Raw genomic sequence first — 19,201 nt, forward strand, 5'->3', positions numbered from 1 at the left:
TCCTGAATTTCATTACGTAAGGCTAGAATCAAAATTGACTGAAGTCATGGAGAATTTTTGTATTGACTTTGGATCAGGCTATAAAGTTTTATTATAAAAACACCTCTGCTGATTATTTATCTCCCAAGTAGTGTATGCTGCGTAATCTATGAATAATTCCAGTCATGATTTCTTTCTCTAATATTAAGGTACCATTTCTGATGTCAATTTTGACTGGGCAATAATATCAGCTGAGTGAGTGATAAGAATTCAGAGCCATGGCAGAAGCCTGAGCATTAATAACTGTAATGTCTAAAGAGGAGGACTAACACATTTAAAATAAAAAGTGGAAGTAATTTTTCATTTCAGTGGAAAAAATAAATGGAGCACACAGTCCCAATTCTCCATAAGATGCAATTAAATAGTGATTTGATGATCTGTGTTATGTTTATTTTGACCTTTCAAATATGTGGGAAAGGCTTTCACCAGTGAAAGCAGAGAATTCAATAAAACTTCGAGCATGATGATTTTCAGTGAAGGGGGTGCTCTTTTGCAGACTTGCAGAGCATTTTCCTACAGGATATTTTTCAAGACAAATGGAGCAGACATCATGCTTGTTTGTTTGTCCAGCAAAGCAGAACTGAGAACGTGAATTAAGATTCCTGGATATTGGAGCTAGCTTTGTTCTACCTTTGTGTTTGCCCACTGAAGAATTACTTAAGAAGGAAAAAACAAACCATCATGTACTTCCTCCCTAAGAGAACTCTCTTTAGTCTTCTCATGAGTCAACAAAGCATGCACAAACCAATTTATTTGATGATTAATTAGAGAAGCTAGTGCCTGAACATAAATCTGCAAAAGCTCTTGCAAGCCAACTGTTTTCCAGAAAGACCATTATAAGTAAATTGCCCATTCAAAGCACCTTTATAAAGATCATTTTCTTAGACTGCTGCATGGACTGCAGCAGCTGGGTTAATTACCTCTGCTGTACAGAGCACAGTGCTAATGGGATGATGTGACTTCCTGTCCTGTTACTTGTACTTCGGTTGGAAATTCACAGAGTTAAAATACAAATGTTAGTTTACTAGAGCAATGCTGAATGTCTATATACTCCACTGGTGTAAAAGAAAATGTAGACAGTATATCTGAATTTCATACTCATGAATCTTTAGTTATAAAGATAATTTTTTCTTTAAAGGAGATTACTAGGATAACCTCATTCATTAAAATAAAAGTTGTTATTCAATATGACTGTCTATTAAGTTATGTATTCCATATATGTGTAAAAGCTATGCTTTAGGAATTACTAAATGAAGTATACTAGTACCCCCGTTAGAATCCCTATTTCCTGGCAGGATGCATGGTCATGGATCTGGCTTCAAAAGTTCCTCTGATGACTTTCTGCTCACTGGTGTCAGCAGTATAAACTTTAGACCACATTTCTCTTTCATAGGTCAGCACAGATCACAGACCACAGCAAAAGTAGGGATGATTCTGGCCACACAATCATGTTTTACAAGATGCAGTTTTCTGCATCTTGACAAATCATGACCAACTACCATGTGACTGACTATATATAAATCACAGAATATCCTGATTTAAAAGGGTCAGGTCCCACAAGGACAAGGATTCCCAAGAATTACACCACATGCCTGAAAACATTGTCCAAATGCATTGTCCAAACTGCTTCAGGCCTTTTCCAGAAACTACAGTTCCTAAGAAATTAGTAACAGAAAGAAGCCTGGAAAAAACAGCAAAACTAGACAGCAAAAAAGACAGATCTGAGGCACCTGGTTGTTGTGCCTAGCATTTGCTTGGCACATACAGGCCAGCTCACCCTGTGCCAGATGTCAGACTGGAGGACTGGAGCCAGTGCTGGTGTGCAGTTTGATGTAAGTGTGACATATCCAGCATGTGTCATGTGTGTGCAAGGCAACGTGCGTGTGCACATGGCATGGAATGCACCTCTCTCGGATGTGACTCATGCTCTTCATTAATCACAGGAAACACAAAATCTCCTGGGCCAAGACTCCAAGAAAGTCCTGGTGACCTGCCAGGACAGCAGGTCTGGCTCTAATCCTACGTTTGTGCCTCCTAACATGGTGGTACATGAGAGGTGAGACTCAGTGTGAGCTCCCACACTGCTGCTGGGAAAGGGGCAGTATTTCTCATTTCTCTTGCAGCACGAAGTGCAAATGACAGCTCAGGAAATGTTCCTAGAAAGTGATATGCAGGATGGAGAGAGAGAATGATTGGATTCTAAGCTTGGAAAATAAATTCTGGGATTCAGCCAAAAAATCTCTGTTCCTCTTTTTCCCTGTCACTAGAATGTTAATTTCTTGCCAACAATGTTAAGAGGTTTATTTAATCATTTTTACTAATATGCTGTAATGTATTGAAATGGAGCTTAGGAAAGAAAAAAGTGTTATTCATTGTCAGTAAAAGAATAATGTCCACTATTTGTGTTGCAGTAGAAACAATTACCTGATCTATCATAGATATTACACAGGGAAACATAATTCCTTCCTCAGAGTCAGTGGGAGAGGAATGACCCTTTTTTGCATTACAATAGAGTAAGATGATATGGTTCATCTTGTATGTTTTATAGAAAGGCACAACAGCTCTCCTGGATGCCTTATAACTCTTGTGATCCCTGGAGTATTTTATCCTACTGTGAACATTAAATTTATGCCTCATTTTAGCAACAAGGAAGCCATTTGAAGGAAAAACATATAGAAGTGCAAACTGAATAGAAATACTTGAATATAACATAGTATATAAAATAGATCTTTTATATATGTCTTTGTAATAAAGTGGAATTTTTTTTTTTGCTAGAAATAATGTACATTTGATAAAAGAAGCTATATGCTCTGCTTTAATGTTGCTGCACTCTAATTTCCAGTTTTATGAAAAAGACACAGAATGTGCAACCAAGTTTGCAAAATCGTGTTCACACACATCACCAAACAGCCATATACAAAGAGCTTTTGTGTGAGGCTCTTCAAGGTCATGTTTTATTGTGGAATAGATACAAATTCTGTGTGTGCACTTACTGGTGATAAGAATCTATTCTTAGGAATCACATAATTTATGGAGCAAAAGCTCATTTTAGAAATTATAAGGAAATATTTGATATCAATCACCCTTTAACAAATTCATAAGGATTTTTGAAGATTTAGATGAAGAGAGTTAAAAATAAGCAGATTTGTTCTATTGTATACTATGAATTGATTTTTTCAAAGCTTTTTTCTGACCTTCCCTGCATCCCCCACCCAGTGATTGTCACAGAGAAGAAATTCATCTCCCTTATGGCACTGCCAGCAGGGAGGGAAGCAGCCAGCAGCGTTCAGAAGGATCCCTGCACCCTGATGTGCTGACAGGCGCGGGAGTTTCTACAGGAGGAGAACTGAAGACAGAAGAGCTGCAAATTTCTCTGCTGTTTCAGGTTGAGCATCAGGTTATCAGGTGTCCATGGCAAGGGTGCTGGGATGAGCACCCCTGTTGTCTCCACTTTTGGCCAAGTCAGGCAGCAGCCTTGGTGCTGATCCCAAGGAACAGAGAGAGAAGAAAGGGGCAAGAGAGGGACCTTGGGAGCTGCCTGGTGTGTAGTCTACTGCAAGCTTTCCTGTGAGCAATGAAGGCAATGAAATCTTTCTCTTCTGTTTTGGTTTGGTTGTTAAAAAGCTTAAGAACTTGAAAAATACCTTTCCCTCTACTGGTGTGTTATTAGGGTCTTGTTCACTGGTCAGGTGTCTGCAGGACACTTGTGGGAATTCAACACCAATAAGGCCAGAAGCCTTTTCAAATTTGACAGCAATTACCTAGGGTTTGTGCTCCAATGGATTCAGGGACAGAATGCTGTGTCACTGGGGACTCCTGGGATAAGACTCCTCTCCTGGAGAAGTGACGGGGAAGAAGGGAGCGAGACCTTCTTAGACTAGAAGAAAATATGTGGAGGGGTAGAAATTAAAGCCTTGTGCATGATTAGTAAAAATACAAAAGCAAGAAAGTTATGCTGTGTAGGAGATGTTCTGAGGGAGCTGAGATATTCAACTCTCCCTACCCAGGAGAATTCTCAAAAGATGTTGATTCCTGCTGGACACTCACATGTAAAGGATGTGAATATTGTAGGCAGCTGAAAATGAGAGTATGTTCCTTTAAGGGCAACTTTTGCTAAGAGTTTAATTAGATGAGTTTTTACATCTTAACTTTGATGCTCTTTGATGAACTGGCTTGTACAAAATTGGTTTTCAGTCATCTCTTATATGAACTTTGATAGAAACCAATTCTAGCCAAGGCTTTTAAAATTGTCCAACTCACTGCCTTCAATTATTTAAGAGCTGTTGTTTTTTTTTTAAGGATCTGGAGAATATTACCTTGAAGTCAAATAAAACTGTTTACACATACTGTGAATCATCAGCAAAACAACTAACCCTCTTTCTAGGAGACGATAATGCACTGACAGTTAAGATTTTATTTAATGGACTACTAACAAGGATTTTAAATGACATTTAATGGATTTGAAAAGATTATTTTCTTTCCATAGCTGAATTATTAGTAGGTTTGTACTAAGTTGCAGGGTATCATTATTATTTTTACATCAGTAATGCCTTTCTAACCTCAATTAGCAGGAGATTAGAAGCCACGCTCTGAATGTTTCACTGAAATGCAGTTGTCAGCTATGTAAATGACTTTATAAATACGTCCCAAAAATGGAAATGGTTTATGCAAATTAACCTGAACCACAGTGTTGGAAGTATAAGAAATAACTCAGTGGTTTTGGGAAGTGTTGAAAAGCATGACTTGGAGAATCAGCCGAGTTCCATCAGACGCAGGAAAGGAGACCTCACTAACATTTTCAGGAGTGCCAAGGATGGAGAAGTACATCTCTTCTGCTCACCCGTTTTTCTTGTAAAGTATTTTTTTTCATTCTCAGAGCATTTCCTCTCATGTAAAAAGAATCATACTTTCAAATATATCCTCAATGATTGGAAAAACCCTACTACAAATGGAAATAGATTTAAAATTAATACCATTAATGTTTTATGCTCCTTAGTGGTAGCTGGTTCTTACAAAGATTTGGAAAGAAATATAAAAATCCTTGAAGCCTTTCACTTTGAATTATTTGAAAGCTGGTAGACTGGCAAAAAGAAATGCAAATTTTTTCCTTCCTTCAAAACTCCTGAATATTTGCTAATATTTGCTATTTTATCCATTTTATTAAAGGCTTCTCATGAGCATCTGCTCTGAATTCGCTTTAGTCATTGATTATTAATTTCTCACATACTGTCGTGAGATGTTACTACTCAATGTCTTTCAGTAGGTTTAACTCAGTAAATCTTCAATTGCTGCTCCTTGAACAGTTTTTATTTAGACTGTGTTTATACAGCTTGGTAGAATTTCTCATCCAAAAGATATTAAGACCTTAAAGACCACAGAATTTTGATCCTGAAATGAAAAAAAATAGCTGAAAGAAGATCCAAAAGAGGATCAGAAAGATGTCTGATGTGAAGCAAATTCAGATGTCAGGTTTTAGCTTGTACATATGTAATAGCATAGATGAAAAGATACACCCTCCTCAATTCCAGCAGACATGTTTCTTTTCTGTGAGGAATAGAGGACTCTGTCCTAGGTGCTTTCTTGAAAGATCTACCCATTCTTTTCAAATATTGATTCAGAAAAGCTGAGAACTTTGTTAAATGAGTTATAGTTTCTGTCAAGATACATAAAAATAGCAAACCATAGCTAGTTTAGAAGTTGGCAATAACAGTAGCCTTGTTAGGCCAGTGCTGCTTAATAGTTATTATTTCATAAAATGTTTATCTTCTAGCTTTTTTGAGAGCATTTTAAAGAAGTTGTCAGTTTGCTGTTAAAATGACATGTTGATGCATTCCTTATCTTCAATATGAAAAGTTTCCAGATAAGAGATAAGCTGAGATATTGCATCAATTACTACAAACTATTTGTAATGTTAAATTTGCCTGAGTATTGAAAATTGGAAGGGAGCTCTGGAGGTGAACTGGTCCAGCCCCATGCTCAAACAGACTCACAGCCAGAAGGCTGCCAGGACAGTGTTCAGAAGGGCTTTGAATGTCTCCAAGGATGGGGATAATGTATTGATTATCCTATGTCTCTTAATGACTCTTACAAGCATTCTGAAAGCAGGCTTAGCATTTTTGAGAAAGCCTCAAGGACACCTTTGCCTACTTGAGAGCTGTGAAATACACAGTGATTACATTGCTGTACAGAGGGCTTACCTGAGAGTCTGGGCTGAATTTCCGGGAATCTCAAGTGAACACACTGGAATGGTTCAGTTATGTCTGAAGTTTAATATTTGCCTCTTGCTGTGTTTCATGTGTTTCACTGGGAGAAATCTACTGAGGAATTTCTTAAGCAGTTCTATTTTTTATTTGAGTTTTCAATTGTATTTCCAGTCCAGCCTTTTTATCAAACACACAGCAGTTTGCTGACAGAATTCACTGCTTCTGTTCAAATGCTCCACTTATCACCTGGTTTCTGCTGGATGCTTTATCTGTTTTTCAGAAAACACTTAATCTGAGATACCAAACAGCTATCGTAATACTGAGTATGTATTAGTCAATATGGCAACAAATAGAAAGCTTGCACACATCTATTACAGACAAATATGGCAATCAAAAACTTATTTAGCAGCAATTTCTGATAGCATCAAGAAATAACACTGATTGTAGGGCAGAGGATTTCTTCAATGTGAAGAAATAAATAGCCCTTAATATACAGTTCTTTTGTATGTAGTTTATTTGTTGCTTTTCATAAACTATGTCAGTTGAGTTTGTCATTTAATAATGGCACATGGAGAGGGGAAGTCAAGCTGTTAGGCTGTTTGTTTCTTAGCACAGAATTAGAGCACCTTTTTTCTCATTTGACAGATTTGGACCTTTTATACTGTGTGTATAGTATCCTAGCAGGTGTGTGTCTGTTACATCTCCCATAAACAATTGTTTGATTACCATCTGCTAACTCACAAAGATCCACATGGTCAGTGGAAGTGTTAGAAGTAAAAAACATGCTGAAAAACTTAAAATCACACTTTTTCACATGCCTCCTATGAAATAAACTGGCAGAACTGGGGCAGTACCCCCCAGTCCAAAGATCAGGGGGTGAGGTGGAGTATCCTGTGGTTGTGTCAGCACTGACCATTTAATTTAACTCATCAAGGGCTAATTTAACTCATTAAGAGCTATGCTCTCAGTTTGTTATGAGTATACTGGTCTTTGGATTTGCACAAGTGCAACCTCTTGAGCTCTCACGCACAATCAGAAGTGATGGCTAAGTGCTGCAGAATGACTCACACAAAGCAGGAAAAGGCAATGCTGGAGCCAGCAGCAGCAGTGAGGGCGCAACAATGACTGCACAGGAACCACAGAGGAGGCTCTGGGAGCAGCTCCTGTGCTCAGACAAAAAAGGGTTGCTTGTATTCCCATAGCTGTGGCCTATGCATTCAAGCAGTCTGCAAACCAACATATGCATGGCTGTATGTCCAGCAAGTGAAAAGTGCTTCTGGGGCTGTGGTCAGGTCACCCACAAAAAATTAAGGGGTATAATGTCCCTTGACAAATATATTTAAAATGAGGAAAAAGCCCCAAACTGGTACTTGCATAAGTAATATTTGAATTCTATTAATAATATTCTGAAGGAGTTTTATGAATGATTAAAAAAGCATTAACAAAAACCATGAAAAATCTTTTTCGTCAGTATTCCATAAGGAAAAAGCAACAATAATTATTTATGAAAATGAGCACCTCAAAGGTGATGTATTTACCTATGGACAGTTGAAAGATTGTGGAAGTACAAGTGTTTTACAGAGTCCTAAAAAACTATGGAAGAGGTAATTATAAACATAGATTTTACTACCTTTTTTACTGCTACTATGTTAAGAAGGAAATACATGGTTTTCTCAGTTAATATTTAATATCTCACTATTTTATACATCAGAGATATGCATAGATATGTTGTTAGAGTCCACTAAATATTGGGGGTTTGTGTTCATTTACATTGTGTGTCTTTTCAGTATCTGTTCAGTATTTGTCCAGTAAATTCAGGAATCATAGCTGATTTATTATTTGCATCTGCTCAGGGCCCAGGCTGCAAAAATCTCTGTTCTGTGGTTTACAGAACTATTGCAGTATTGCTTCTTGATGTCAGGCTCCCACATTCAATGGCAATTAATCTGTGCTGAAACAATGTCAGAACATATGAAGAATGTAGAAGGACATATATGAGTATGTATTTCATATATGAGTATCTACGTAAGTGTTTATAAATATTTTGTCAGAAAGACCACTGCTTTTCTCAACTGTAAATGTAAATTATACCTTATTTATCTAGGGTTCACTACTTTTGAGGCCTTTTTCAAATATTTTGTAGAGTGTTAAATGTCTGTTCAGAGTGACCATCAAGTTTACTGCACACGTACGGGATTGCTTATGCACCATCACAAATTGAAGTGAGCGTTGAGCCTGCAGGTGCACGGAAGGTTGGAGCTGCTCTGGGGTGAATTGCTTCATCTTCAGTCCTTACATAGGGCAGGTTGCAGCTGTGTCTGAAACATCTTGCAGCCCTAATAATTTTATTCCCATTTTGTGAATAATGCAAGAAACTCTGGTATTTCTGCATTGTGGTGGAAAATAAAAAAATATGAGTTTAATAAGGGATATAAAAATTTTAAAAGAGTGTATCTGAAAGAGGGATTTAGCCAATATTTAGCTTTCAAATCCCAAGCTGCAATTTCAAGAACCTCTCCACAGCTTCTGTCTCATAATGCACACACTTAAACTCCTGAGCCCCCCAGTCCTCAAGACTTTTAAGTACTTCTTCTCAGAATCAGAAGGATTTCTGCTTGGACAAGGCTGACCTCCTCAGGATTTTTCAATTTAGAGATCAGATACATAAGATTTTGGCAGCCAATCAATACCCTGATGTGGCTACTTTTTGATTGCTATATGGAATACTTCATCTCATATTACCACTCATAAGTTTCATAGCAAATCTAATGTAATTACTTTCTTTTTTCCCTGCCTTTGTGTGCTTTTTATCCTTGGAATGATTTCTGGACATGTTTACCAACAACTGTTGGGTTCTTTTTTTTTTACTAAAATACTGTTGCTTCTTCAGTAGTTTGAAAATATAGCTAATATATGAGCTCACAAAAAGGTTCCTTCCTCCCACTTTTTTCTTTGCAATTCTTGTTGATATTGACAAACTTTTGCTCATGGACTACAGATATCCTTTTTGGTATTCTGACTTTTAATAAGCTGAGTCAAACATAGGGAGTAATCATTATGAAGACAGCAGATTTCATTTATGAAAAAGTGAATTGCTGGAAGGGTGAAACCTTAGTCACACAGAAGAAACCCTCTAGATGCAGAGGTCCTCTTGTACATAGTCTTCATTCCAATTTGGGGTATATACCAGCAACTCACTCTGATAAAAAAGTGGCTGTCTTGAATGTCTCAAGGCTTGAGAGCTCATTAAAAAAAAAAAGATGCTTTGAAGAATATACATAACAATATCTCAAAGTTTGAATGAAACAAAATATATCCTAATTAGGATCAAGAACACTGTATCTTCTCACAAAGTCAGAAATATACTCCACAAAAACAATGCATATTTCTGTCAGCCACTGAAAGAGAATAACATTTACTAATTTGGTTGAATCCACCACTTTTTTCCATTTTTTTTCTAACCAAATAATGTATTTCAAATTTGACAGTTCTCTATATTATGATCTTGAACACCTTCCAAAATCTGTGGGCATATAATAAATTTTAAGTGAAGTCTGAATCAGAAGTTTTTTCTCTGATAAATGTTTGTACCTTTGGGTAAGGGAAGTTCTAAATGGATTACACTTATGAAGAAAAATGTGAAAATAGCAATTAAAAATCATTCTTCGTGTAACTATGTTTAAAAAGATCTGTGTTAAGCTACCATATGGGGAGCCTTCACTCTCAAAAAGAGATGTCTTATATTCAGAAACAGAGAGGCATTAAGGAAAACCTTAGAGAGCTTTTGTTTTCTGTCATGTGACTGACTCTAAATGGATAGTACTATTATGGAAACATCCTCCTGTAGATTTAAAATGTTGTAGAAATATCAGATGGTAATGGGAGATTATTTTCATTTTTAAAGAAAAAAAAATTTTGTTATTTAATTCAAATGAGAAACCATTAAAATATAGTTATTAAAATAAAAGAAAAAACAATAAACCAATAAAGTCCAGCTTTTGGGAGTTTGGGATTTTGTCTATGGGTATGTTTTATGAATCCATAAAATAACCTGTGCTTTTCCTTGGAGTATTATGGTGCATGTTTGTGATGACTGAGCTTTTTTACTTTCTCATCAATGTGCTTATGATTTCCAAGGTGGGGCTATTAGCAAGTCATCAGGAGATAACATCAGGTAAATTAAATGCATGTAAAGAGCCACATGGTTCTGCATTTACTTGGAACAGTTGCTCTAGAGAGGAAACACGCAAGGCTTGAAGAACTTGCAAGAAGTAACATTGTGTAAGTCTAGAAGTGCTAAGTTTACTGTGTTACCAAACCTATACTGGGGTTCCTCACCAGCTCTGTGACTCGGTCCCTTCCAACCTTCCCCGTTGGGTGATCAGAGGCAGCAATGCTGTGGTTACCTGGGAACTGTGTTGTCATTGCTCTTCTTCTGCCACAGGAAGGTGTGAGAAGTGGTTAGTCTCCTGACTGTTTCCAAGTGTCTAAAACTGAGACAGCTGGTTGGGGGTGGGAGCTTCCAGGGCTGAAAGTGAAGGCTTAACCCTGTTTTATTTTGGTTTTCTTTCTGTATTTTTTTTTCTTCCTGGGTGTACTGCTTCCTTCTCTATTAGCAGAAAACAGTATGGGGTATAGGACAAAATAATTGTTGCCAAATTTCACAACTTGCAGTCTGGTCTAGATTCAGCTGATTACTAGCTGATGTCAATTCTGACTCTAGAGTCTGTTGTAAACAAAAATCATACAAAATCTGGACTCACACTTCCAGTGTTCATGATGTTTTGGTGTGGCCTGAACTGAAGAGTGGTTTCCAGCTTTATAACCTGATTCATGTCTGCAGTATGTCCAAGTAGTGTGCTGGTGGAATATTACTGACAGTATTTGGTATGAGCTCCATGGATGCAGTAAGTTAAGGCACATAATGTGCAAATCACTTGTTCAGGCCCATTTAAAATGTCACAAGGAATAACTAGAATAAAATTCAGAAGCAGAGAGTTCCCATCCTTTACCAAATAAGCTGAATAATCTATGATTCAGGAAAAAGACTACCCTCAAACCAGATATTTTTCCTGGACTCCTTAAGCATAATTTGTGCATTCCTTAATAAAACTAAAAGATGTTACTTTTGTACGCTTTCACATCTTAAGATTCCAGTAGAAACAGTAAAGGTGAAAACTGAATATAGGGTGAAGAGTTCAACTGAAGCTTGCTAATGAGGCTTAATTTAGGACATTCTGTTTGCTGCCTTTTCATAAAGTCTTTCTCTGTTCTTTTTAGCTGAAAATCTTCCTTTGTTAACCTCAACTAGATATTAATAAAAATAAAACGCGGCTCAGAAATGTACACCCCGTGATAATTCAGGCATGCAGAGGTGTGCCTGCAGTGAGACATACATGCCCTCAGCAAGCAAAGATCTGATTTCATTTGCTCTAATCAACAATGGCTGTGAATCCACTGTGGTTTGGGGCCTAATTAGGTGATTGTTAATTGCTTAATGTGTGAAGGAAGAGTTCATGATACATAAGAGAATCTTCTGTTGCTGATTTCAAAGCCCGTGAGTAATCCTCAAGATTAGCAGTGGGACCATGGCTGACTCAGCTCTAAGTAGAGTCTATAAACACATTAGCAAAGCAAGAAGCTGATGAATTATTCTGTGGAGAACTCAAAGGGAAAGTTATTTCCTCTGTTGTCAGTCAAGACAGAGCAATAAATGTGGCCTTGCTTTGATTTGGTGTTCTTGGTATACTGCAGGTTTTCACTGTCCTCTATTATCTCCTTCAACGTCTGCTTTGTGCTTACCCTTCCAGCCATCAGCTAGAAAACCTCTAGACTCTGGCTCTTGTCAAACCTGAGAGTAATTGTAAAGTCCTGGATACTTTTTAAGCCAGAAGGAACTAAATCAAAGCTAAATTAAGGCCATGGGAAGTCCAGGAGTTGTGGCAGAAGCTTGTATTGACCAGGAGCCTGGGTAGGGGAAGGGATAAATTAGAGGAGCAGAGCCACTGATGCAAGTAGAAAATTGTTCTTAAGGCACCCCTGGATACAGACTGGTGAAGGGTAAGAATTTCCATGGTGACATTTAACGAAGCAGAACAAACCTCCTCCTAAAGAGGGACATTTGTTTTTTAATTCCTTTTCTCGTTTTGGACGCAGAGATGCATAAGAGTTTCCAGAACTGAGAGGCAGGAAAAAAATGAGTTGGGGGTCAAAAAACTGTTGCCTTAGGTAATGCTTGACCTTTTTCCCTTGTTCCTAAGTAAGTTGTAATTATAGTCTGACTTCTAGAAGAAACAACTGTTTGAAACATTAAATAGATGAATTCTGGTTTACAGAAATGTCAGAAATTATATATTTGATGACCTTAAAACATCTATTTCAATGTTTTATTATTTTACTAGAATTAAATACTTTTAACAAAGTGTATCGGCTTTTATGGGTGCATTTTTCATTTTAAAAATACTTAGAGTTGGAAATAAATAGGTTGTTTTTTTAAGATCTCTAAGTGTGTTGGAGTATGTTCCACATGTGAAAGACCCTCTGTGTTCTTTTGCTAAAGAGCTCATAAAAGACCATCTCTATGTTATCTTCAAATCCAGAGGATCACAGAGGTTAATGTTCAGATTGGAATATTTGAAATCAGCTTGTACTTAGATCAGCTCATTTATGTACTGTGCTGAAAATTAATTGTTGTACGTTTGGTGCCAATATTGGACAGTATGGCCTGTTGCTGACCTTGCAGAGCTGATAAATGGAATGTTTTTATTTTTCTGAAGAATGGTCTGTATGGCCACTGAGCTCATATGAAGGAATGTTTTGCACCTCCATAGTAATTTTTAGTAGTACTTAACTCTTTGTGTAAACAATTTTGCTGTTTCTTCTGCTGTAATTTCTTCTCAGCACACATCAATGGAAAACTGTAATTTAAGAGTTCCTACTTCAAAGGATACAAGTTTTCATAATATTTGGTGATCTGTGAAGTATGGAAAAGTCTCCACCACGAAGAGCTTTACAGTTCACACAGTTACAGCTGCAATTCCCAGTTCAGTGCAGTCACTATCAGAAATTACAAATCCAAATTGAAGACTTCCCACAGGCTCCTCTGAGGACACAACTTCATCATCTTGTACTTACCTACTTCTCACTAACACTCTTGTAGACAACCCTCTACTTGAGTAAATCACTTCTTGCTTGTTTATCAGCATGGACTGTGATACAGTGTGGTTTTTTTCAGTGCTTCCCTCTTCTATGATGAAGCATGGATTCCTGCAAGTCATCATCTGGCTTTTCTAGCTTTCTCAAGGTGCATTGCTTGAAACCTATATGAAGAAATGATTTTTCATTGTGCTCACTACTCTGTAACAAATGCAACCTTGACTAAAAGCGTTAGGTTGGTTGTGCTCTCAGCAGCTGTTTCATCTGAATGGCACTTTCCCATTCTATCACCCGTGAGACAAAGAAGAGGGAAGTTCAAGCAATGAAGCAGTTCAAGTGTCAAAACATATTTTGGCAAGGCAATTCTAACTGACTATTTGCAGAGTTCCTGATCACACTGTAGCCAGCCGTGGAAAAAAGCCACTGAGATTAATTGTTTCCTCAGAACTGTTTAAGATAAACAATTCTAATGTCTCTGGGAAACAGTCCCCTGTGGCCATCTGTTTCCATAAGCTTTCCAAAAAATGGCCCAAGTCTATTTCACCAGAAAGTCCTCAGTTTTACTGCCAATTGAGAAAAATCCAATAACATCAGGATAAAGCACCCTTGAGATTCATTGATGGCTGACAAAGCTGTTAGTGTCTATTTAGAGTAGAAACATCTGGTCTTTTTTTGGTTTTTATATGCAAAGCACTAAAAGCATAGCTAATAGATTAAGGTGCTCAGCATCTGGGCAAGGCAGGCCCATTAGGAGTGTGCAGAATCACTGATGGCTTACTTTGCATCAGTAAACACCATTTTATGGTAAAATTACTTTTTTCAGTCAACATTATTTAGATATGTGTTCTGTTGGTTGCAAAGTATGGGACTTACGGAGAAGGTCTTGGTAGTCTCAAGACTTGATTCTCCAAAATAGATTAAAAATACTCAAGGTCTAATAGATCAATCAAAAGACAAAAAGGGGATGAGAAGGAGAGCTGATCAATGCAGTCATGCAACAAAATTAATACCCCATAAAGAAAAGATACTCCAGACCTGTGAGTAGAAAGCAGTGCTCTGTTTCCTCACCAAATTCTCAAACCTTAGGTGCTCACTGCCCATGAAAGTCATTACAATGTTTCTAATTCTAGAACTGCTTTATGTAGACAATAATGTTGTAAGCAAGGCTAGCAGAGGCCACTTAAGGAGCAGATTTTGTTTAGCAGCTCGAAAGAAAAATACCAATTTCCATTGTCAGGTGGCTAAGAGCAGCATGAGCTGTGGACCTTGTGCAAGTGCAGTGGGTTCTTGTGTGGAAGTTTTGATCCCATCAGGAACTAGAAGGGTATTGAGTGTCATTCTGCTAGTGACTAAAAAGATGTCTAACTTGCCTTGCTTTATTGGCTCAACTCTTTCTTTAATTTAAATAGCTGTTTTCTTCTTAGCTGCACTGTAGAACAACAAAATAGTTGTGATGCTAAATTTAAAGACTAACTGATGTCGTTTCTATACTGGAACACTGTTGTGCAGAGCTTGGCAGAATAAATTAAATTGAATGATGTAGTCCAAAATTCCATATACTCTATTTCAGTCACATCCTGGGCAAGTTTGTTTCTTAATTGTCATAGAATGGTGAGCATTTCACATTTCATTAGACCAGGTTGCTTAAAGCCCCATCAAAACTTTCCTTGAATACTTCTAGGGACTTGGGATCCAAACCTTCCCTGGACAACCTGTTCCATGATCTTACCACCCTCAGTGTGAAGAACTTCTTGCTAATGTCTTTTCTAAATCTAGCTTCTCTCAGTTTAAAGTCATTCCTGCTTGTGAATTACCACTAAATGCTCTTGTAGTAATTTCCTGATCAGTTAATCATGCCTTCATCCCTTCAGTTATGTGCTACAGGTGACAGAATACTGGGGGGAAGGGGTTGTTATTTTGTTTGTTTTGTTTTGAGTTTTTTTTAATGCTTTCAGCCATGTATCAGCTGAGGCATCTTAGAAATTATAAGTCATTCAGAGTCTTAAGGGAAATAATTCAAAAGAAAATTGGTATTTTAATCTTATGCTTCTTACAAAATAGTGAATGTTTGTTTAGGATTCCTCACAGAAATTTAAGCAAATAAATATCTGAAATGCTCCACAAATAAGAGCAAAGGTAACAGGATTTCAGTTGCATGTAGGCAAATTATTTCTGTGTGTGTAATGACTGCCTAAAGAAATAGGCACTTGAGCATGTAAGTGATAATTATGTATGGTAATGTCTTGTTATTTACCAAACCATGCATCTTGCATGAGTAAGTGCTTTTTGTGTAGGAGCATATTTGTGTAACCTCTGCAAAGGGCCTTTCCTCACTCTTCTCTCAGCTCATGGGAAGAGATTGATTCAGGTCATGTTATTGGGTGCTTGGTATTCTCTGCAGCTTTTGCCTATCTGATTCAATTTGCCTGGTTTTGATAATGAAGTTCCCATTTTTCAATACTTTCTGTAGCAGCCTTTCTAAAGAAGTTTTTTTCGGTTTTTATTAGGAAGTAGAGGAAAGGCAAAAGGAAGAATCAGAGGTGCAGGTTCTACAAAGCACTGGGGAGTCCCTGTAAGGACCTTCTGTTTCCACTTAGACAGCATTCCCCTCCTGGATCTGCATCTATATTGCAGTCCTGTTTTAATAAATTCTCTTCTCCAGCTGACTATTGCTTGTGACCAATGAGAACTTCAATGCATATTTTGCTCGAAGAGCTCTTGCTGTAGCATTCCATTACACATGGACTGCCTAGATGCTCTGGAATAATAGTATGGAATGTATCCCTTGCACACAATAAAGTACATGTTCTTAGTCATGAAACTGATCCAAAGTTGATCTGTACCGAAGTTCTCTCATTTGAAGAAAAAACTTCATTAATATTAACTTTATTAATTTTAATGCTTCTCAATACATAGTTTCAAGTGAAATCAAGTAAAGTAACAAGCCCTCAAATAAGTCATAACACACAGCAGGAGAAAAGTGGGGAGTGGGCAGGTATAGTGGAACAGGTGATTCTCCTGTTGCATAAAGGAAACATCTGATGGTGAGCAGTAGCTGCTAACTCCCATGCTTTTAAACCTCTTTGATAATTGGCCAAATCTACTTCAGTCAGAGTATAATTACCTGAGTTACGTTGTTGTACTTCAGCTCTGTGGAGAAGGACCTGGGAGTCCTGGTGAGCAAGAAGCTGTCCATGATCCTGCAGCACCCTTGTGGCCAAGAAGGCCAGTGGTACCCTGCTCTTCGCTAGGAAAAGCATCCACAACAGGTGGAGGAAGGTGATCCTTGCCCCCTGCTCAGCCCTAGTGTGGCCACACCCGGAGTGCTGTGTCCAGTTCTGGGCTCCTCAGTAGAAAGGGGACATTGAGCTGCTTGGGGGAACTGAGCAGTGGGCAGCAAAGATGATTAAGGGACAGGAGCCTTTCTCTTATGAGGAAAGGCTGAGGGAGCTGAGTCTGTCCAGCCTCCACAAGAGACAGCTGAGACCTCATCCATGTCTGTCAGTATTGGAAGGAGAATGTCAGGAGGGTGGACCAAGCTCTTTTCCGGTGCCATGCAAGAGGACAAGAGGCAAGGGGCAGAAACTGATGCGCAGGAAGTTCCACCAGAATATGAGGAAGAACTTTACTGCACAGGTGACCATGCACTGGAATAGGTTGTCCAGAAATGTTGTGGAGTCTCCCTAACTGGAAATATTCAAGAACCATCTGTACACAATCCTATGCCTTGTGTTCTAGCATGACCCTGCTAGAGCAGAGAGATTGAGCCATATACCCACTGTGGTCACTTCCAGCCTTACCCATTCCCTGATCCTGTGTTTCTGTGATGAGTAATGAACTCCCCAGTCCTTAAAGGAAAGTCTGCTGTAGTCGGAAAACTTGCATCTCACATTAAATTATTACAGATTAATGAATTGTCTAACTTTAGACTCAAACAAGCCAGATAGGCCCTGAAAGTGTTCAGTTATCTCTGTTGATAGTTGCCTATACAGATCTATGTCCCTCTCCTTGTCTCTGTCTCATCTTAGTGATATTTGCACCTTCCTTCCTGTGTTAAATCTTGTGCTTGAAAGCCTTCTGAGAAAGCTCTGGGCCCAGTGTGCCTTATGATGGTTTGTTATTCTGTTCTCAAAGCACTTCCTGTGATTCAGCAAAAGATTCTCAAAGAAGAGAACATTACAAAACCTGACCATTTATCCAGAAACTGTACTTGAGTTTCAATGCTTCCACATCAATCTTGAGTTGCAATGTTTCTGTAGAAGTTGAGCTGAAGGAAATTAGTACCATAAAAGGGATACTTCTGTTTTGCAGAGAAATTCTCTTTAATTTGAATGTGAACTGTGGCTTGGTGCCAGTACATTCAGCTGTTTTGCTCTGCAGTGAAGTATAAAAGAGCATAAAAGAGGACCTCAGCTGTATGAAATTGCTTTGACCTCTTTCACTGCATCATTCTAGGAAAACTGAATTTAAAGAGAAATTAGCTAGTACAAAGACATGTGGAGGCTGTCTTCTGTCATGTGTTAGAGATTCCAAGGTGTGCTTCTCCAAGACAGGGACAGCTGTTCTCACTGCAGAAACCATTTCCTTCCAGAAGACATCTGCAGAGGAAAGTAATGCAGGCCTATGAACATGGTTCTATTTCAGTGTTTCATCTTCCTAGGCGCTTCATAGTATGGCCAACAGAGTGAACTGCCTCAGAATAAAGAAAATCTTAAAATGCTTATTGTTTTACAGCTATCCAAAGAACCCTCCTGGGATATGCATGTTGGATGTGTTTAACAGGAGCTGTTAATCTTTATGCTCTCAGGAATATTTTCAAGAGTATTTATCTTAAAGAACTGCTGCATCAAATGATTATGTAATGCCTACAAAGGTAATTGACAGCTATATTTTAATTAGAAATTTCTCAACATCAGGTTTCAAAGTGTATTAATCATTACATTAGAGTTTTTCCCCCTTTATATAGACTCTAAGAAGCTTGATCAAAAAAACTACTACTTGTAACCACAAACAACTTGGCATTTGTAGGAAATTCAGGCTTAATTCTGTACCTGAAGTGTGTTGGTGGCTTGAATCAGTCCTAGGTAAGTAAACCAATTTCTGGGCTATTTAGGAGGTTCTTGGAAAGTTAGTTTTTGGGGCCTGACACTGAGGAATGTCTGATGTTACTTGGGATGGGAGAGAGGAGGAACACTCTGAAAACATTTCCTGTTGGCTCTGAAGCAGGATAACTTCCAGATACCTTTCAGTCTTTGACAGGACAGGTTCTTTTGTTGCCTAATTTATCTAATGATTCTAAAATGCTGGGATCTCTGAAATGAAATTTTTGTCCATTCACAATAGTAAGAAACCTACCAGTAAACTTGGTAGAAGATTATTTATATGAAGACTTGAAGTAAGCATAAGTCTTCTTTGCTTTGAGATACTCTTTCTGACAGCTTACAATAAATCATAGAGAAGTGAATGATTATATTCCTGCAGTGGTCTCACACTATTTATCTTAGGAAGCATGAGTTAGTAATTTTGAACCACACACCTTTTGCTCTATCCATCCAGATTTTGTGCAGCTCTAGGGAATACAAAAATACAGGCCTTTCTGTGGTGCCAAGATACAACAGTAGCTAACTGGAAAGCTGAAATAGCATGGATTTAATGGAGAGAAACATCTGAATTGAACTTGTTCATATTTTAGACACTGCATTTAACTTGTTGCTGTGCTTTATTTTAAACATGCTTCCTAAGTGGTGTTTGTATTTGCCCCTGGGTTTATTCGGCCTCAAGTGAAGTTAACAGCACATACAGTT

This window comes from Camarhynchus parvulus, chromosome 2 (assembly GCF_901933205.1).
Source record: "Camarhynchus parvulus chromosome 2, STF_HiC, whole genome shotgun sequence".
NCBI lineage: Eukaryota > Metazoa > Chordata > Aves > Passeriformes > Thraupidae > Camarhynchus > Camarhynchus parvulus.